The following is a 22644-nucleotide window of genomic DNA, read 5'->3' as shown; positions in this document are numbered from 1 at the left end:
AGGCAGCCCGATGCGGGGCTCGATCCCAGGACCCTGCGATCATGACCTGAGCCGAAGGCAGATGCTTAACGACTGAGCCACCCAGGTGCCCCTCAAGTAGTAATTTATGTCAAGCAGGGATGCAAGCAACCAAGAAGCTAAGACCGGATATCTCTGAAATCACCAGCTGATGACATACTCACAACTGATTAACTGGCAGCAACAGATGAGGTCTGCAAAGCCTCCCTTTATAAAGGGAGGATCTTTGGAAAAACTGTCTTGACACTGACCCTTTCACGTCTGACCACATCTTAAAAGGCAGCTGCCACAGAAGGCTTTGCCCAGTTGACCTCTGAACAGAACAGAGATCCTCCACTGCTTGAACATAATAAGCAGTAAGTGCCAAGACCGAGGCCTTATCTCACCTATGTGCTCATAGATTGACTTCACGTTTGTTCATTAACTTCCTACCCCCTAGTCTAACTTGTTTGTGCTGTGGAACTTTTCTTGTGGTTTGCTTTGTGTGACATGTAAGAAGCCAAATTTAAATAAGTAGTTAAATGTCATTGAGTTTGGAATCCTGAACCTGCTTTATAATTATGCTAACCCTGTTTCATGACTGAATAAAGCTGACATTGTAGAAAGACACAACTCTTGTGTGTGCCTTCATAGTGTGCTCATGATAGCAGAGACTTGAAGGCAGGGGCTGGGAAAGATTTATAGTGGAATAAAGAGAAGACTTCAGGTCTGCTCTGATTGAAGGCTGTTAGCATGGAGAAACCAAATAGAAGCAGGGCATCCTATGTGATTAGTTAAGTATGCATAGTTGGCTTTTCTCAGTTCTTCTTAAGTTGGGAATGGAAGCAAAAATTAGAGAAGCTGTCAGTTATAAATCAAGACCCAGTTGTTTGGGGACAAATAATATAAGGGTTATTGGTTAGCTTCTTGGACTAGTTGCCAGGGATAGTAGTCTGACTTCCTATTCTGATTATTATAGATAGTAGGTTGACTTCCCGGGTTCATTACTGCAGATTATGGGTTAGAATTATATGTATCTGAATCTGATGCATCTTGCCCTGATGTGACATATGGCATTTTGGAATGGTGTTTATAGTATCCATCAACTTATTTAAATTTGGAATTTTTGGTAATTACTTTCTCATTACAAGCAAATACTATCTTTTATATCTAACCTTTATATTCATAATTTTACAGATCTCCTAAGGAGCCTAACCCCTGGATATAATAGTCTCAGATCCGAATTTCTGAGTATATTTCTGCTCAAAGATTCTGACTTGTGCAATTGGGCTATTAGTGTTATTGATCTTTATGCAAATGACTGAGAAAGAGAGATACTGAGGATATATGAATATGATTTTGATTTAAACACATTCATCCCTCAGTACTCCACTTAAACAGAGATATCAGGTACTCTTTTAAATGTAAAAGTCTGAACAGCCACTAAAATACATGGTTCTGAATTGGATCACATTAGGAAATAATGCAGATAGAAGAGATCTTAGGACCAAGATTTGAAGTTTGTCAACATTTTGAAGTTTTGTTGAGGAAAAGATTCATTTAAAAAGAAAGAAGAGGTTGGTGAAAAAGCACTGTAACCTTCTGTATTGCTTGAATTCACCTTTGGAGTAAAGGGGATCTCTTGTTTGAATCAAACATTTCAATGGGTCTTCTCTGTTCAAAGTTAAAATCAAAATCCTATTCAGGAACATTCAATAGGGTTCTAACTACTCTGCATAATAATATAAAAAGATGTCTTTATTGTGTGCCTGGTAGTAGGTAACATCTTTCAAATGTGATTGCCTTTAGGAGCTTTTTCCCCTTGATATAGATTTGTACTTTGTTGCCTGTATAAATTGTTATTAGAATCAATTGTATTCTCTCCAGGAGATTAGGAGCAAATCTATAGGAAATGGGGCTTATCCTGAACACTTATTATTGGGTCACATGGGAGTTGACCAGACTGATAATGTCAAACCACTCTGGACTTTTCTACTATATTCCTTATAAGGGCACTCCAGATTGAATAACTCAGGCTTTGCAAAATGCACTACTATCACCATTCACTTTTAGTGATTTTTTCTCTGAAAGAAATAACCATTCCACCCATCAAGTAAGATATAATTACAATTCAGGGGCTGATGTGAGAAGTATTTTGTAATAAGGTGACATAAAAAGGGGACTGCAAACAGATTTAGGGGTTTGAGAAAGGGTTCTCGGAAGAACTGACTTCCAAACTGAGTGTTTAGTTGGACAAGGAAAAAGAGATGGATGAAGAATGTGGGGCAACATTCTTAGTGTAGACAATAGTACATATAAAATTCTACAGGCAAATGTGATTTATAGGGTTGTGCAACTGAGGAAAGGGAAGGACTGAATGGATCAAAGAATTAAAAAAGGCATTATCAAAAGTTGCAGTTGCCAAACTAAGCAGGGCTAATGTCAGAGAATCTCTGCAGGGACATGGCATGCTAAATTTGAGAATTTAAATTTCTCATTAGAATTCCTTTAATTTTATTTTTGGTGATAATGTTTACAGTACCTTGATATATGAAATAACGCTTCAGAGACTGTGATAATTTTGTTTGTCAAAAAGTGTATTTGGTGTCAAAAAACAAATCAGCATGTAGATAAGGAAAGATTATTTGAAAGGATTATTGCAAGGGGGAGAAGAACTATTGCAATAGGGAGAAACACTGACCATGAGATCAGCCAATATCTCAAAGGTAAGGCCAAAAGGGCTCTTTTAAATGGGGGGAGCTGATGAACAAGATTAGAGTAAACTGGTATGGGTAAGTGGGATAAAAATGTAATATAATCAGTTGATTAGGGAATGTTTTTCCCTGAGATAAGCTTATGTTCTGGAGGGGCTGTTGAGAAGGGGTCCTGTGCTGGCTCAGGGTGGGAAGCCGGGGATCAAAGTTCAGGAACCAGGAAGAAGGAAAGAAACTTAACTGAAGTTTGGTCAACACAACAGATATTTTATCCAAATTAGTCAGTGAGTTCAAACAATTCAACTAAGCATTTATGAGGAAAAGAATGGCAATTTGTAGGGCCTATCTCTAGCCTTCTCATAGGTTAACAAGTGAAGTATTCTTGAGTCTTACCTAAATCACATGGGGAAGAATGAGACTGCTGTAATCCATTCCTTGAAAACAAACCTCCCTCCCCTCCTGTGGGAGGGAGGTTGTTTAATTGTAATGATTTCCAGGATCATAGGGCTTGAACTAAATTCAACTTGGTCACTGTTATGTTGGTGGGGATGGGGAACAGGAGACAGACAAATGTGAACAATGAAAACAATAAAGACTTTTACAAGTGCCAAAACTGGAAGCCTTTATGTTTCAGTGATAGACCAAGGCTGTAAATTTCAGAGAAATAACAGACGAAATAACTCAGCAAAATCAAAGGATAAATTTATTGATAGCACAGGATTCTACAACATGAAAAGGATGATTCTACAAAATGAGAAAAAAAAAATTGTTTAGAAAAGTAAACCTTCCAAACAGTAATATTGTGTTTAACAGGAAAACAAAGATAAAATTTAAGATTTCATACATAATACAAATATAGTTTATAAAAAGGAGCAGTGTAAGGCCATGAGAATGAAGACAAGTGTGCTGAATGGATTATCTAATTAGACATTGAGTTGGTCAAGCATGCCTGTCAGAATAGGCTAAGATAAACTGAGGTAGCCAACAGCCTCAGTATCTCAGTGAATTAAAATAATAAAAGTTTATTTCCTGCTTATGTTATATCTATAATGGCTTAGCAGAAGGCTCTGTTTGCTACCATATGAAAATTGTCTGAGATCATCTCTTTCTTATAGTAATTTGTCAGTTATAGCCAACACACTCGAACATTTTGTTTATCAAACTCTTTTCTAGATCTATGAGTTCACAAAATACATTGCCTATCCTAGAATTATAGCAGGTAAGAATTTAAATCTTTTGCCACCATATAGTATGGACTGCCCTCCTTTCAGCTTTAGCATAACAGTTTCGTCCACCTGCAGCCAGCTTATAAACCAATACTACATATTTAATTCTTTTTTTGTACATTACATAACAATTTCTACATTACTCAGTGGCTGAATAGGCTAACCTACTCTGCATTATCAACAGACCTGTATCTCAGTGGCTTAACCAACAAAGGCTGACATTTCACTCATACTACTAGTCCTTGACCAGTCCAATTTTTCATAACCATTTAGGAATCTAGACTGAAGCAGTAGCCATCATCTCAATTATTGCTTGTTGCCATACCAGTAGGAAGGAATACTCTAGAGGATCACAAATTTGCAATTAAATTCTCTGACTAGGAAGGGAGAGAGATCACTTCTGCGCACAACTCTTCTGTTACAGGGGCACCTGGGTGGCTCAGTCGTTAAGCGTCTGCCTTCGGCTCAGGTCATGATCCCAGGGTCCTGGGATCGAGCCCCGCATCCAGCTCCCTGCTCAGCGGGAAGCCTGCTTCTCCCTCTCCCACTCCCCCTGCTTGTGTCCCCTCTCTTGCTCTCTCTCTCTCTGTCAAATAAATCAATAAAATATTAAAAGAAAAACAAAAACAAAAAAACAAAAAAACTCTTCTGTTACAACAGGGGGCCTTGCATGCAATCTTAACATGTGTCCAGAAGGAGGAGAGCCAGAGATTACTTGGCAATTAACATTAATGACAATCATGGAAATTATAGTAGTAGAATTCAGGAAAGAAAAGGAATCTAGAAGGTAAATGTTTAGGACCTCGATTATTATGGGAAAATGATTGGGAGGAAAGATATGAGTGAAATAGATTAACAGAGATGAGCTTCAAAAGCATGATTTTTTTTTTTTTAACATAAAAGTAGAGAAGTAAAGGTTCACATGTGGCATTGAGAAACAAAGGTAATACTGACTCCCTCACCTCAACACATGCCTGACTTGGTTATTCTGATGGTGTGGGTAAAGAAGTACTCTTTAATAAAGAGGGACTTTAATGCAAGTAAAATCATGAGGAAATTTCTAGGTTCATTAGGAAAAAAAAAATGGAGACATTTTTATTCTATACGTTTTATTAAGTTATTTGTAATAGGAAGTTTCAAAAGGTATAATGTGATGGATTTTGAGTGAAAGACATAGGTGGAATAATTTAAGGTGTGGAAAGAAGCATAAATGGGCCACTGGTATTTTTTTTTTCTTTTTTTTTTTTTTCAGTACCTAAGGATAAGAAACATGGCTGAAATTACCTGATTCTAAGATCCTGAATAATAATGGTGAAAGTAAATAAACAAATTACAAAGTGTACAAACTCATACAAAGATTTTGACCATGGTTCCTGACTCCTTTGAAGGGATCAAACTATAGGCTCCTGGTATTAACTTCTTTTATTACTCTTAGGATGGAGGTAACTCAAGCTCTCTCTTTTTGTAAACCCACTAAAGGCTTAATAACCTCATCTGTCTTATTGAACACAGTCATCAGAGAATTATTTTCTATCAAGTAAGCACCAAAATTCAATTAATATTACTATGATAATTCAAAGGTAACTTTCATCAGGAAGATTTGCTTGACTTCTCCAGCCTGAGAATCATGACCCTGTATGCTTCCGCAGCCATATGGGCTTGTATAACTGGCCCCCTCCTTCTACCGGTACTGTGGTTCAGTCTGCTTTCAACACTGCAACCATTTTAAAATAGAAGTCAGAATGCCACAGCTCTAGTCAAAACTCTGTGATAGCTTCCATTTTATTTTTTATTTTTTTATTTTTATTTTTTAAGATTTTATTTATTTATTTGAGAGAGAGAATGAGAGAGAGCACATGAGAGGGGGGAGGGTCAGAGGGAGAAGCAGACTCCCTGCTGAGCAGGGAGCCCGATGTGGGACTCGATCCAGGGACTCCAGGATCATGACCTGAGCCGAAGGCAGTCGCTTAACCAACTGAGCCACCCAGGCGCCCGATAGCTTCCATTTTAACTCAAGTAAATTCCAAAGGCCTTACACTTGCCCTCAAGTTTTTATATGATCTCATGTCCTTTTTTTATTTCCTCCCCCTTGTTCATTCTATATGTTATCCTCACCTTCTTATATTTCAGTATATTCATGTGATGGGTTCCTGTGTTTCAGACTTTGCACTGGCTTTTTCTTTGTCCTGGGATACTCCCTTGAGATATCTATTAGATCTAACTATACCATGTTCTTCAAGTCTTTGCTAAAATCATCCTTATCAAATAAACTTCACAAAGACAGTTTAAATTGCCACCTTTACATTCTGGACACCCTTATTCTGCCTTATTTCTTTCTATTATGCTTATCAACTTATATACAATATCATTTTCTTCTTATATTGTGTTAATGTTTTATTGTCTATATTTCTTGCTATAATAGAAGCTCCATAAATGTAGATATTTTTGTATTTTTCCTCTGTTTTGCTCACTGATGTATCTTAGGAAACTGTAAGAGTGGTAGGCACTTAATAGTTACTTGTGGAATGAATTATGATAACCAGAATTGGTCTAAGAACAATATTTAAGTCTTATTTACCTTAGTTTTCAGCTAAGGGGCCAAAGGTCAGGGAAAAAAAAAATGATGCCAAGGAGACCTGAAATAGTATGTAAAGCATGTAACACATTTGCCATTTTGCATATTTAGAAAAAAGATTTTATAAAGTGTAGTATATTTGAAGTAATGCATGTAATGTCTACCTTTCAGTAAAATTGAAACCTAGAATATTTTTATAAACTTGAAAGTGCATTTTATCTTTTATTTAAGATAGAGAGTTGCACAAGAGACAACACAATTGAATTGCCCAATTCACCTTCAGTTATCTACATGTGCAAGACAGGTTGCATTTGTCAAATTACCTGCTCAAATTTGTAATCCTACTTTAATTTATTTGTTTTCATTGTTTTGTGTTTAAAATAATGTGCACTAGAATTGATTTCAAAAGTCCTAATTCAGATACTTAATTTAATCACATATATATTCTGAGGAACACTGATCTTTCTTTTTCTTTCTTTCTTTCTTTCTTTCTTTCTTTCTTTCTTTCTTTGTTTCTTTCTTTCTTTGTTTCTTTCTCTTTCTTCCTTCCTTTCTTCCTTCCTTCCTTCTTTCCTTCCTTCCTCCGTTCCTCCCTTTCTCTCTTCTTCCTTTTCTTTCTCTCTCTCTCTTTTTCTCTCTCTCCCTCCCCCACTCTTTCCCTCTTTCTCTCTTGATCCATATGAAAATGGTCAATTGATTTCTGATAAGAAAACAAAAGAAATTCAACAGAAAAAGGATAGTCTTTTAAACAAATAATCCTGGAACAGCTGAACTTTCATATGCAAAAAAACAAAAATAAGAAAAAAGAAACTCAACCCATATCTTGAACTTAGACCTCAAACTTTATACAAAATTAACTCAAATAAGATTGTAAACTTAAATGTAGAATATAAATTTATAAAACTTTTAGCAAAAAACACACTGGAAATCTCTGTAACACTGGGCTAGGCAAAGTGGTTTTAGTACAACAGCTAAAAGAATGCTATATATAAAATAAAAATTGAGAAATTGTTGTTAAAGTCTCTACTAAGAGAATTAAAGCATCAAAACACAGACTAGGAAGAAATACAGATCTTCCTTGACTATGATGGGCTACCTAATCTACTGAACATCACAGTTTTGGCCTACCCTATCTTAAATGACAAAATCATTTAACACAAAGCCTATTTTAAGATAAAGTGTTGAATATCTCATGTAATTTAATGAATACTGTACTGAAAGTGAAAACCAGAATGGTTGTATGGGTACAGAATGACTTAAGTGTATCCCTATTTACCCGTGTGATTACATGTCTGCCCGGAAGCTCTGGTTCATTGATGCTGTCTAACGTCACAAGAGAGTATTGTACCACAGAAAGATGGCCCTGGAAAAGATTGCAGTTCAAAACTGGAGGTACAGTTTCCATTTAATGCAAATCACTTTTGCACCATTGTACAGTTGAAAAATTATAAGACGAACCACGGTATTGGAAAGTATCTGTGTTTGCAAATCACATATCTTATAAATAACTTGTATCTAGATTATATAGAGAACTCTCAAAACACAACAATAAAAAACTAATAAAAAAATTGTCAGAAGATCTGAAAAGAAGCTTCACCAGGGAAGATAAATAGATGACAAATAAGCATATAAAAAGATGCTCAATATCATTAGTCATTAGGGAGATAAATTACAACCATACTAAGATGCCACTACATAGCCATTAGAATAAGGAGGGGAAAACTGACAGTACCAAGTACTAAGTGCTGGAAAAGAATTCAGACTTGAAATCTCATATATAATTAGTCAATATACAAAATGATACAGCCATTACAAAGAATAATGTGTAGTTTCTTATAAAGTTAAACATAGAATTATGTATGCATTCCAGCCATATGTATAGAACAGTTTTATTCAAACTACTAATAGCTGGAATCTACCCAAATGCCCCCCACCTGGGAAATGGATAAACAAATGGGGGTACATCCATAATGAAATGCTACTCAGCAACAGGAAGGAGCCAGCTATTGATAGACAAAATAAATTATCCATAGTCATAGATTGCTGGTGTTTTTCATAAAAGATAAAAGTGACTTTCAAATCTCATCTTCTAAGATACTGATTTGGAAGTGGAATTGTGTAACATCAATGAATATAAAGGGTCATGATACACTAGACACTATCTAACTCTTTGGTGAGGTAATAATTTTTTTAATCCCTGATTTTAAAAAAATAGAAATAGATATTGAAATTTTTAGAATTATCCAGAACAGGGAATGCTGCTCCCTTAATAATGGACTACAGGTCCTTAGAGGAAGCTAACTCAACTAGCAAATTCATACTAATTTGGAAACCTAAATAAATCTAAGCTTAAGGGTATTTCTCAAGTAAATGATTAATTAGCATTCCACTTTAAATTAATGTCTTATTTATTTGGGTAGTGCAAATGGGTACCAAAATTTAATCCTGTCTATAAAATTAAACACTAGTGTAGCTAAACATGTAAACTAAGCACCTGCCCATGTTACACATCAGGAGTGGCTGATACCTATGGTTAGTATCTTCAATTGCCACCCGGAATATAATCAACACTGTAATAGTAATAATATCCACCCTTACAAGCCTTAAATCTCTTCCCTCTTAGACACAGGCTTACTCACTAGTCTCCTCAACAATAGAACAGGAGAAGGAAATATCCAGTGTCTACTAAGTACCAGGTTCTGTGTAAGAGGGACTGACATCATCTAATGTAATCTATGTAACATCTTTATGCAATAAATTTATTCTCTATTTTTAAAATGTGGAAATTGAGGTTCAGAAAGTTTATCTTATCCAAATTTACATACCTAGTAAGTGTTGGAGCTTAAAATCCACATGATAATTGTGTTCATATCTCTGAGACCATCCCCCTCCAACTTCAAGACTTTGAAGAATATCTGCACAATGTTTCAGCAGACCAATTTTATTAATTTCATGTAACCCAGCAGGGAAGGGCAGCAGAGTGGCGTGAAAGAACCTTCTGGCAACCTAGGTATAAATTTATAAGGAGAAAATCAGCTTAGCACTTTTTAGGTAAATTGTATTGGTAAAATTCAGGGATAGCCTATCTAATCTATACAATACATACACGTAACTATATATTTTGCAAAATAGAACACTTTCAAACACTGTCTAATTTCAAGCCAACTATTCTTTAATTCATTGGATGAATTTCAACGAAAAGTTTGAGTAATTATGAGTAATTAACATTAAAATTATCTTATTTTAGAGAGTATTCTATTTTTTAAATCTTGTTTCACCACATATTGCTGACGTCTGTCTCTTTTTCATGGTGAGAGACTGAACTGGCTGCCAAGACAAAGAAGAGAGATTACAGAAAGAAAAAAAAAAAAAAAAAACCTCTTTATAGTCTTATAAACAGCATTTATAAGCCTGAATTTTAACATTACAATGGAGTAATTACCTATCGGGAATGGAAAGAAGTAATAAAATATGTCAAGTAATAACTCTAAGCTATTACATCTCCTTTTAAGAGTTTATATAGTCTAGTTTAGCTAGTTTAATTTTTTATGTAACTATTCACATTTGAAGGCTAAATCAGCCTCCACTTGCTGACTCAAGGCTATTTAAGAAGGCTTTTTAAAATGAGGCACAGTAAGACCCCTGTATCTCTAGGTCCACCATAGAGCGGAGATACTTTCATTTACCATGCTTACATTTAGTTCTTTTCTTAACTAACACAAGTGACAGGGGGGATTCCAGCATGGATACGAACGATCCTCTCCCCATAAAGGTCACAACTTGTACAATAAAACAGTATCTGGTGAGAGTTATATACCAGGAACTGTAACAATTGTGCTAAATAGACTGCTTGAATATTTACATAAAAAGTGGTTATTCCAAGTTTTTACTGATATGGGTCAAATAACATCTCATACCATGTTTTCCATGATTTCTCTGCCATCTGTGCTGTGATGCCCAGACTCCAAAGGTACAAGCCAAGGAATGCAATCCATGAGTATGTTTCTGTCCATTTGTTCCAGTGTTCTGGGATGCAGGGTGGGGGTGTTTAAAATCTTTAAACAATTTATGTACTCTCCTGGGAATTGTCAATAGGTCATATTTGCTCCACGGGATTTCTTTGGACCGTGTGTACGTTGCCAATAGGGGCGTACCGTGTTCTGCAGCAATTCTTCCTAGGATTCCTGCACAGCTGATCTGAAAGTTGGTTTTCATCCTCCTCCTGATGTTTACTTATTTCTTCTTCTTCACAAGAAGCCACACCATTTACAGTCAAATTTCCTGTGTCTTCTGGAGAAGCTAGGTGGCACTGAATATGGGAATTGCAAATTTGAGCTGCCTGTTGGATAAAAAAGCCTTTATGGAAATGTTGGTCATCTTGGATCCAAGTTAGCAGGACTCCAACAATTTGTCATATATCTCCTTGTATACCATGTCATCTTTATCAAAGCTTCTTCCAATGCAGCATTTCACCTAAAGAATAAGTGAGGTGTATGAGGCAGTTAACAAAAGAGAAAAGTTCATTTGGAATGGCATTTAAAACATTTGGAGGGAATACAGTTATCAGGTTGCTGATTAATGCTGGAGAATCCCACAACTTCCAAATCTTTTATTTCAATTCCATTGATACTATTCAGTAATTCTTCAATAATCAACTTGCACTCTTACATGAGGAATAAGGGTCCACGAAGAGATGCTAACTGTGCACGGCATTGCAGAGAATCTTGTGCTATATCTGAAAAAATTCTTTGATTTTTCCATGTACTGTGAGGAAAAGCTTCATAACTCTATTGTCCAGAAGAGTCTCCTGCCTGGGCTCTGTTGGATTTGATTACACATTTGAGAGGATTCAAACATAGCTCTATAGTGTCTGCCTAAATTTGGAGGAAGAAAGTTCCAGCTAAAGGCCTGATTGCCAAGTACAAGGTAACTGCTGAAATATCCAAGACGTTTTAGTATTGAGCTTGCTTCTCCTGATGAACTGCAGAACTTCAATAGTTAAATGAAGATGTGACAAAGGTCTTTTTCCTGAAATACACTTCTGTAGTTCTCCTGGAATCCCATATGCAGTCCAATGTTGCTCATGTTACTTGAACTTGAGTATTCACTCAATAGTGCAGTTAGAATAAAACAGGCCATAGTTTGCATAGTGGGATTGCCACTACTTATCAACTGGATGACTTCATAAAACATGCTTTTGCAGTTAATTGATTTATCTAACGATCCTCATTTTATAATTAATGCCGCTGCAAATAGAATTTGTTCTCGAATGTACTTTTGGAGGTTAGGCCTTTGTAAAGGCATAAGTTAAAAGAAATGTTTGCAGTGACTTGATGCTACCTTTTTACAGAAGAATCCACTCTCAGACAACTGCTTCCAGGACGACTGTGGCAGCTTAAAAGAGAACACAGTCCATTTTGCTTTCTGTTCTGTTTTTGTTTTTTAATCTAGTCCATTTTGCTTTCTGTTTTTTATTCTGTTTAACCTTGCCTTAGCACCACAAAGACACAAAGTACACCTCAGGCAAGTGGCAGCTAATCACCTATTATAAATTTCTTAAACTTTCCTCCTTCTCTTCAACTGTTACTTCCAAAGCATGAAGTATGAAAATATGCTTGTAAACTGTAAATCTTGACTCTGATTTCCTAAGCAACAGGAATATGCCGAACCTCACACGCTGACAGTGCTGTCCCAGCTGCCACCCCTGCGGCTGCGCAGTCCCGGTGGCTGGCCCGGCCTCCCGACTCTGGGGGACAGACAAGGAGATACTAATCGAGCTAGCTGCCTTGCTGGGGTACACGAGCCAGGGCGCCAGGCGAGGCCACAGGGGTCGGCTCAGATGATGGCCGGTATGTACTCTTTTATTTTTCTTTATTTTTTGTTTTGTTTTGTTTTTTTCATTAACATATAATGTATTATTTGTTTCAGGGGTACAGGTCTGTGATTCATCAGTCCTACGCAACACCCAGCGCTCACCACAACATATGCCTTTCCCAATGTCCAATTCATTTCTAAGGAAGTTGAAGATTAGATAGGTGAAATGATTTGCTCTAGGGACATGTCAAAACTTAAATTCAGAGGCGCCTGGGTGGCTCAGTGGGTTAAGCATCTGCTTTTGGCTCAGGTCATGATCCCAGTGTCCTGGGATCTAGCCCCAGGTTGGACTCCCTGCTCAGCAGGGAGCCTGCTTCTCCCTCTGCCCCTCCCCCCCCACTCATGCTCTCTCTTGCTGTCTCTCTCTCAAATAAATAAAAAATCTTTGAGAAAAAAAAAAAAAAAAAACTTAAATTCAAACCTGAGATATGCTTGACACCAGCACCTGGATTCCTTGATTAATCTGTTTCTCAAATAACAATCCACCTCACCTAAAGAGATTTTAAGATTTTGAAACTTTCTTCAAATGCTTCTTTTCAAATTAGCCCTGTAAATTTCTGATTTCAGGTATAAGGATATTTTAAAGATTAGCAAAAACTCCACACATAATTGTTAGTTGGATGAATAAATCTCTTATAATCCCATTCTTTTACTGATGAGGCAATATGTAGCTTTTTTCTTTTTTTAAGGTTTTTTTATTTGAGAGATAGAGAGAAAGTGTGTACATGTGGGGATAGGCAGAAGGAGAGGGAGAATCTCCAGCAGACTCCCACCGAGTGCAGAGCCAGCCTCAGGGCTCAGTCTCTTCACCCTGAGATCAGGACCTGAGCCTAAATCAAGAATGGATTGCTCAACCAACCCAGCCACCCAGGTGCCTCTAGGCAAAATGTAGCTTTAAAGAAATTATAATTATATTCTACACTCACATAGTACCTTACGGGAACCAAATTTAGAACCTAAACATCTTGCCTCAACTAGTTGTATTCTGGTTAATAACAACAGTAACAAAGATACTACAAATACAGATAAATATAATAAAGCATATTACTTAATTTAGCTAAAAAAGTAATGATTGCATGAAGTAGTGGGTGACACATCTCAACTTTGACTTGGAAAAGTTCTTCACAGATTATGATATTAGGAGAGACATAGAAAAATGTTACTATGGATCAGTGAGGTAACCTGACCTAAGACTACCTGTGCCGAGAGAAGACTACTACGGGGGTGGCAGGCACATGAGGCAACTGGCTACTCAGGCCCTACCTGACCACACCAAGGGCTGAGAGGATCAGTATCTCAGCACACCTATAACCAGGCTGATAAAGATTCAGCATGCTTTTTGTATGGGCACATTGTTTATTAAAATATTAACAGTCTTTTTTTTTTTTTTTTTTTTTAAGATTTTATTTATTTATTTGAGAGAGAGAGAATGAGAGAGACAGCACATGAGAGGGGGGAGGGTCAGAGGGAGAAACAGACTCCCTGCCGAGCAGGGAGCCCGATGCGGGACTCGATCCAGGGACTCCAGGATCATGACCTGAGCCGAAGGCAGTCGCTTAACCAACTGAGCCACCCAGGCGCCCAAAATATTAACAGTCTTATACTCCAGTTGGTAGTCTGTTTCCCAAATCCGCTGAGTGCCCCTCCTACCAATCTTTCCAGTTCCAGATCTCTACATTGCCCTATCATACAGAAACAAAAGGTAAATCCTAGGCAGTAGGATGCCTCCAGGACTCTGTTTCCTTGTTCATCCTCTGCCTGTGACCCCACATTGTATCCTGACACACTGGTAGTAGTAGTCCTACTAAAGATTTTTGATTATTTATTTATTTATTTTGAATCCCTATTAGTTATTTTGATGTAATTAAATGTTACATGAAGTTATTAGCTAACCATTTAATATCTCTCAATAGGACAGTAATACAGTTATAAAATATGCTGCATATGAGTTTTAAATCAATTATTACAGTAAAATTGCTACATGTGCAGTCAGTGGTGGGAAGTACATGTTGTTTCAAATCACAGGCTATAGAACTAGACAAATCTAGGTTTGAATATTGCTTCTATACTTAGCTAAGTCTATGGTGGATGGAAGCCCTCTAAGATCCCATTGCTTTATTTATGAAATGGAGATAATCTTTAATGCCCCTTTCTTCATCCCCAACACCCATGTTACCTAAAGGATCCTGCACCAGAAGATTACTGTGTGATACCTAACATTTTAAATCTGAATGGAATCTTATCATGCATTTCACTTTATTTTTTATTTAAACATTTTTTTTCAGCATTTAAAATTCCTCTCAATGAAAGTATAATATAAGTATCTCTCTGGGGAAAATTCAACTGATAGTATTCCTTATAGAACATTTCAGAAGAAACTTCATGTTCTTTAAAAGCTCATGTTCCTCAGAATATGAGTTTGATGTATTTAGTGGACAAAGTACATATTTCATTCTCCTTTAAATTAAATCTTTTGTGCTAAATAAAAAGGGGGAGAAAATTATGTATGTTCGATTAGATGTGGATAGACCTCCATTGCAGTTTTTTTTTGTGGATACTTTTCATGAATGGTTATTCTGAATAATGTTAGGGTAAAACTAGTGTTGATATTATCCAATAGGGAAAATAATAAAATAGATCAAATTTTACATTGTTATATTATGTCACATATTTCTATAAACTCAAATAAAATATGATGTCAGTATGTTCTTGATCTTTTCAGTATATTTAGGAAAAAAAAGTTGTTGTTCATGAAATGTCTCTTTTCAACATAAACCATAGAAAAGGACACAGTTTTTGTTACTAAGATGTTTCTGTTGTAAATATTATATGGTCAGAAATATAAATATTTGACATTTTTAGGGTATGACCTGATAAAATTGTTTACACACTAGAAGAAATTATTTAAATTTTAAAAAGTATGTCTTTAATTAAAGAAAAATCCTAAAAAGGCCAAAAAACAGAAAAAGCAGAGATGGTTACATGAACTGTACAGATAAGATTAAATTTGTAGAGAAATCATTAAAGGAAAACAAAAATAATAAAAACTGTAAAGGGGGTTTTTTAAATCATTTTTAAACAGACTTAAGACAAACTTTAATGCAGTTTTTTTTTTTTTTTAAGATTTTATTTATTTATTTGACAGAGAGAGAGAGACAGCGCGAGAGGGAACATAAGCAGGGGCAGAGGGAGAGGGAGAAGCAGGCTTCCTGCTGAGGAGGGATCCCAATGCAGGGCTCGATCCGGGGACCCTGAGATCATGACCTGAGCTGAAGGCAGACGCTTAACCGTCTGAGCCACCCAGGTGCCCCTTTAATGCAGTTTTAAATTCTACAGTTGATTTGGGTTAAATGAAACCAAATACAGGTTGCTGTAATAGGGTAATTATAGGTTTCCTTAGGAGTTTATTGGAAAGAAACCAGTTGTAATGATGGGTAAGTGACTGATATCAAAACTGATTCTATGTCTAGGATGCCTAGAGGTCGTTAGATTAAAGGAAGCATGTTTTGCAAAAAGAAATCTAGGCCAAGGTCAAGAGGTAAGTGAGAACATGGGGAATGGACGTTGAGTTGCCTAGAACTTAGATTTGGGAGTTACAGAATGGGAGATGGGTGTTGAAAAGGGAAAATGAAGTCGGGTAAGTAATTGAACAGGAACACAAAAGTAAATGAAGTGTCTTAAAAACAAATTGATCAGTTTCATTTCAAGTAAGAAAAAAGAGATGCTATTACAATGTCAGAGGAACAACGTGATCAAATTTGCTTTGTGGCTGAGAGAGGAGACTGTATCAAGGGGAGTAAGACTGGAGGCTGAAGGGCAAAATAGAAGGTAATTGTAGGAATTTAGGTAGCTAGCTGTAATGTTAAACTAAGCTGAAGTGCCTGCTATGAGCAGTGGAGAAGAATAGAGATTGGAGGGAAACTTTAGAAAACAGAATGAAAAAAAAAAAAAAAGGAAAACAGAAAGAACTGCACTTAGCTACCGCTTAGAAGAAGATGTCTAAGGGAAGGGAATGAAAAAAGATTCTTAAATATCTAAGGTCCTTTCCAAAGGAATGTTGTCTTTTCATTACTACCATTTGGGCCTTTTATTTTAAAAAGTGTTTAAAATGGCATCTCATTGTTGGCTTAATTTGCATTTTCTTGTTCTGACATTAATAGAACATCAGAGAACATAGAGATAGAACATTTTCCAAAACGTCTATCGTTTTTACTATTTCATAACGTGAAATCCTTGCCTGTTTATCAGTGAATGTCTAGAGTGGGGAAAAGATGATATAATCATATTTTTAAAAATATCTATTTTATATTGAATTACCTGTGACTGTTTTCCCAATACTATTATTCTAAATTTATATTTTCTTTTTATCTAATTTTCCTTAGATAATCTCATTAATCTTTTATTTCAGATATTTTTGATCATATCTAACTGAAAAAAAATCCCTCAAGGATCAATTTGTATTAACTATTTCATTCACAAAATTAGAAAATATATATTAAGCACCCATTATGTGCCTGTAACTGTGCTGGGCCTTTAGAAAGACTTTGTTTACTCCTAAGTAAGAGTTTATACACAGAGTACCCCATCTTTTCTCTATCATGGCAATATTAATAATACTTTCATCTTGACATTTAGTGCATTTAATTAAAGTCATCAGTTTATTTTTTCTAACCACTACACCAGGCTCATGGAAAGCTAGTAGTAAAATAGCTTTTACTCAATAACTATAGTTACTGTACTAGAACAATAGGTCATATTTAAACCATATGTGCTTATTTCAGTCTTTTAAATAATTTCTGATGTTGATGACCAAACTTTCTGCTATAACATAATGATCACTATCAGTGACATCAAATTTTGATTTATCTCCCTGTGAAACAGAAAAGAACTTTCAATGAGCTCTGTGTATCTGAGAATTCTTTTGCCTTTTTAAATGTTTGACAAACTAATTGCTGGCAAAAGTCTTGATTTAAATGTAAAGTCAAATTGCTGTGGATCTTGTTCTAATTTAGTAGCACTTAGGCTCTTGGGTTTCTGAGATTAACAATAACCAAAGAAAGACTCAGATTCAGCTAACTTAAATAAACAGAGGAAAGAGGATTTATATAAAGGTTAGTGAAATAACTAAAGCTAAACATCCAAGTCTTAGGAAAGATGATAGCTCAGGGCAACACTGGGAATGCCAGCAGGAACTCAGGCAGTCTCAACCAGGGTAAAGCCTTAAAATAATGTAATTTAATAAATCTTCAGCCTCTTTATTATAGATTAATATTCACAGAAGTGCATATTTTCTAAGTGTCAGGGGTAGGAGATATTTTCATTGAGCCAGTTTGCATCACATACTGCCTCTGCCTGTTGTCATAGAGATTGGGATCTGTTCCTAGAAGAAGGAGTAATAAGCAGGCAAAAACAATAGAAATTCTCTGACATACCCTACCTGTCCAAAGTCTTAGGCAAGTACTAACCCACTCCTTTTTCTATGTATATAATTCCTAAAATGTTCCTGTTTTACATAGTGTGTCTCACAATTAAAAATAATCTTATTCCATTTACAGTAGGAGAAAACCAAAAGTAATTTTTAGCTAATGCTTCCAAAGATGACATTTGGTGTTCTCTGGGTTATGTCTATTTCTTGGGTTGCTCTGTCATTATAACATCTCAATGTTCTGTGATCTATGGACCAAGTCAACCAACACACTTTGTGTTTAATAGTGGACAAAATCAAGAGAAAGGAAATGTGTGTAAAAGAGTAAGCAGTGCTGCAAATGACCATGGGAAGTAAACTTGTCACTGCTTTTTTTTTTTTTTTTTAAATTTCTATTTATATAATTTTATCTTTGGCCAGAATATTCTCAGGTCATATTTCTTTATTTTTCTATCTTGTGAGTTGAACTAACTTATCTATTCCTTGTTATTGGAGACTCTGTGGATCCTATTACATTGTCTTATTTAATATTTATTACTAGGCCTGCTATTACATGGAAACGTTCCAGAGTATTACTTGGATTCTACCCATATTTCTGTAGCAAAATCTCTATTTCTCCTTGATTATCCAGTCAGCCATTCTAGTAAAATATGTAACCCTGTTCTAGGAGAATTGAGAAGATATGCTTGGAGAAGTATCATTTAGCTAGATTAAAATATATATATATATATACACACACACACATACATAGTAAGAATGAGAAGTACCAAAACCTTCTAATTTTATTTTCTGGATTCATCTGTTCATAGATTTAGCATTCTGGTTAAGGAAAGGAGGGCAATGTATTTTTGTCATGGGTTTAGATTATACACATCATTGTACAGAAAGGCCAGCTTCATGGATGTTGTCTCTCCTGGAACTACAGCTGAATCTGCATTAATTTTTTAATAAAACCAGTTGCTTCTGTCATTGGAGTAGCAGAATGAATGGTTTCAAAACACTGTTTCTTTTATTTCAATTGGAGACAGGGCTTGTGGAATAGAATGATAAGTTTTGAAGCATTTAGTTAGTCCAAAGTTGGAGGTTCTTGAGCAAGCATGCTTAGAGTCTGAAAATAAAACCCACATCTACAACAACTTTCTGTCTGATTAAAAAACAAAACAAAACAAAAAAAACTCACCACAACCCCCAGCCATGAAAGGGTTCTAATGTAAGCATCTGGAGGCCACCATGTAGCGGACTATTCACCTGAAGCATGGAGATATATTGAGGAATAAAACTTAATTATTTTTTCTGGTAACTCACATTCATAAGTGTCTGTGGCTAGGTCACCTTAAGAAGAGGAAAGCTATTTTTTTTTTTAATTTCCTTCTTGCCACCATGCACGTTTTAATCATGAGCTCATTCTGCAAGTTTTGGTCTACATTGGAAAGAAGATAGCTAATATCTAAAAAGTCTGTTATCCTGTATGCCTGATTATGAAGGTATTTTTCTACAGTTGGAACAAATGCATTTTCATGTGCTGGGCCTACTCCTAGAGGTCCTACTATAGGGCTCTTCCAAAAAAATTCTTGAGATTAATTATTTACTGAAATTATTTGGCTTTTTATTTGATAATAGCATACATTCATAAAAGTACACAAACCATCTGGGCACAGCTCAATGAATTTTCACAGACTGGGCACATCGGTACAAGCAGCACTGAGATCATAAAATAGAACATTGCACATACTTCAGAAGGCCCGATATACTTTCTTCTGGTTTCAATACCCACAAGAGTAGCAACCCTCCTGATTTCTATTACCATGATTAGTTTTGTGTGGTTTTGAATTTTCTATAAATACAATCAAATAGATTTTTTTAAATTTTATATTTTTTAAGATTTTATTTAAAATCCAATTAGTTAACATACAGTGTTAGTTTCAGCTGTACAATGTAGTGATTCAGCACTTCCATACATCACCTGGTGCTCATCACAGCAAGTGCACGCCTTAATTCTCCTCACCTAGTTTACACATACCCCCTCCCCCCTCCCCCCTCCCCTCTGGTAACCATCAGTTTGTTCCCTATAGTTAAAAATTCTGTTTCTTGGTTTGTCTCCCTTTCTCTTTTTTCCCCCTTTGTTCATTTGTTTTGTTTCTTAAATTCCACATATGAGTGAAATCATATGGCATTTATCTTTCTCTGACTTATTTTACATAGTATAATACTCTCTAGCTCCACCCATGTTGTTGCAAATGGCAAGATTGCATTCTTTTATGGCTGAGTAATCCATTCATTATTCGATGGGCACTTGGACTGTTTCTGTAATTTGGCTATTTTTGTTTTGCTTTGTTTTTTGTTTTTTGTTTTTTTGGTGTGTGTGTGCCTGGCTTTGTTAGCTCAATATTATATTTGTGAGATTTATCCATATTGTGCTTAGTGAGCAATTATTTAATCCTTTTTTCTTCAAGTTATCCAACCAAACCATTACCCAGTGCCCAGAAATCAGCATAGAGTCTGATTCCAGGCATCACACCTTTTAAACCGACTAAACGTCACATTCAAAATTCTACTTCTTATGAGGATTTTCCTTTTCCACTTGTGGTCGAGGCCAGTCCTAAGAGAGGAAGTCAAAGTTGTCTATTTCTGAGTAATGACAACTTACAGAATGAAACATGTATGTATTAATTTTTATATTTATAATTTTTTTAATTTTTACTCATACAGTTATTAATTATCCCTTATAGTTTGAGTTTGAGGAGAGGGGAGTTCCTCTGAGAGGAGATGGTATACTGAGACTGTGATAAACCTACTCATATAACTCACTGGCACCTTTAGAGGGGGCTAGGGACTTTCACATATACATTGGCACATAATGGTGGAATACTCCTATTCATGCCCAAATGTATGGTTAGGCAGATTGAAAAGCACTGAGAACATGATGCACTTGGGTGTCCCAAGTCAACATATTCAATTTTCCCTGAAGGGACAAGTATTATTTTTAGGAGTTTTGTTTGTTTGTTTGTTTTGTTTTTTTTTAAATTAGAATATTTAGAATTGTTAAAGAGACAGTTTTAAAAAATCCAAAACTCAGGATTACTTGCTATCATAGTCTTATCAGTGTGTCCTACTTAATACTGATCTGCCATCAACACTTCTCTCAGCATTGGGTCTGTTAGGTCATAAAGAAAGAGTGGTAGAGCTATTGAGTCTAGTCTTGACCAGCTCAATTGCTTTCTTTTTCTCTGAACTCTAGTAAATGTTGAAAGATTTTCAAATAACAGAGTACATGGTAATAGTAGAACAACTTTTTTGGATGTGTGTTTAAGGAACAACGCAGCTTTCACTTTAGGGGAAAAATGCAAACATGCTGAGGTCTGCAGAATTCCCACAAGTTACGTACGTGCCCTGTATGATCTATCGCTCTTAGTGTGGGTGGAACTTGTGAAGAGGAGATCTCACTACTATTATAGGGCAAAAGGGTGGGCCTAACCTAATCAAGAGAGTCATTTAAAACTAGAAGAGGGTCAAAAGGTAAAAAAAAAAATAAAATAAAATTATAAAATAAAAACAGAGTGCTTTCCCAAGCTGAATGCAGAGAAGGATGTCTCACAGATATTCATGTGCTGAAAGCAACTTACTCTGTTTTAATTTGTGTTCCATGGAAAATGTAATTGCTAGATCAATAAAAGCATACCAGTTGCTAAGGCATATATTTGCATGCTTTAATAAGTAGAATGTATCTGGATAGCTGGCACAGTTGGATTTCTTAAATAAGTTTACAGTAATTGATTATTAAAGATTTATTAGTATTTTGCAGTAATTAAAGTAGTTGAAAGAATAGGGATATGCTATGAATCACAGGGCTGGCATCTTTCAAGTTTTTGAAGTTGGCAAAAATCTTTAATTCCCACAGGGATGGAAAATAACATTTTATTGTTTTTATTATTATGCACATGAGTATATCTTTCCTGTCATAAGTTAACTAGACTCCAAAAGTTAAGTAGCCAACGTGGGAGTGCTACTATGTACTAAATATCCCATTCTACTTTTCCACTCAGGAATTGATAAAATGACCACATTGGATTCAGAAACTCACTGTAATTAATGTGAGACAAATTTTGTTAGAATTGTTATCACTTTCCTCCTCATAGTACTCATTCTGTACAGTGAACTTCATTTAAAGTCCGGGTTCCCAGGAATTAGTACTAGTCTGAAGCTTAGATCCAATTGCCTTTAAAGTTTTCCTCTCTTAAGTACATGAGATATAGAGTCCCAATTTGTTGGAGAAGGGTAAAAGAAAGACTAAAGGATGGCAAAAAGTATACATGCATTTTTTTTCTTTTTTTTCCATTCACGTTTTCTTAAGGTATTCTTTTTTTTTTTTTAATTCTCATTTTTTGTTTATTTATCCTTTTCAAAGGTTTTTGGACTCTTTATATTTGGTACATTTTAAATTAATGAAATGTTAGAGTTTAAAAATATTGTGACAGTGACTATTATGATGCTCAAATTAGACCTTTTTGATATTTGAGCACAAATCTGAAGGAGGTCCAGGAATAAGCGATATGGATAACTGTGAATAGAAATGTCTGCACAGAAGAAATAGCTTATGCAAAGTCCTGAAGCATGTTCCAAGGAACAGCCACAAGACCAAGGTGGCTTTAGTGGATTAAAAAGCAGAATAATAATAAGAGATGAAGTCAGAGATATAATAAAGGTCTAGGCTGTGTAGGGTCTTATAAACCTTTTTTACAGCCTTGTATTTTTTTGCTGAATAGTAGGAGAAGCCAAACAATGGTTTTGAAGATAGGTTTGGCATAATTAAACTTATATTTTAATTGGATCAAA

The 22644-nt window shown here is 35.7% G+C and overlaps 1 pseudogene; it reads right to left on the bottom strand.

Moving 5' to 3' along the window:
- Positions 1–10423: 10423 nt before the first annotated feature.
- LOC118545410 (exportin-4 pseudogene) lies at positions 10424–20324 on the bottom strand (annotated as a pseudogene).
- Positions 20325–22644: the final 2320 nt, after the last annotated feature.

The sequence above is a fragment of the Halichoerus grypus genome, chromosome 3 (assembly GCF_964656455.1).
Source record: "Halichoerus grypus chromosome 3, mHalGry1.hap1.1, whole genome shotgun sequence".
Classification (NCBI taxonomy): domain Eukaryota; kingdom Metazoa; phylum Chordata; class Mammalia; order Carnivora; family Phocidae; genus Halichoerus; species Halichoerus grypus.
The sequence above is the reverse complement of the archived record's forward strand: the minus strand, read 5'-3'. Positions and strand labels throughout refer to the sequence as shown.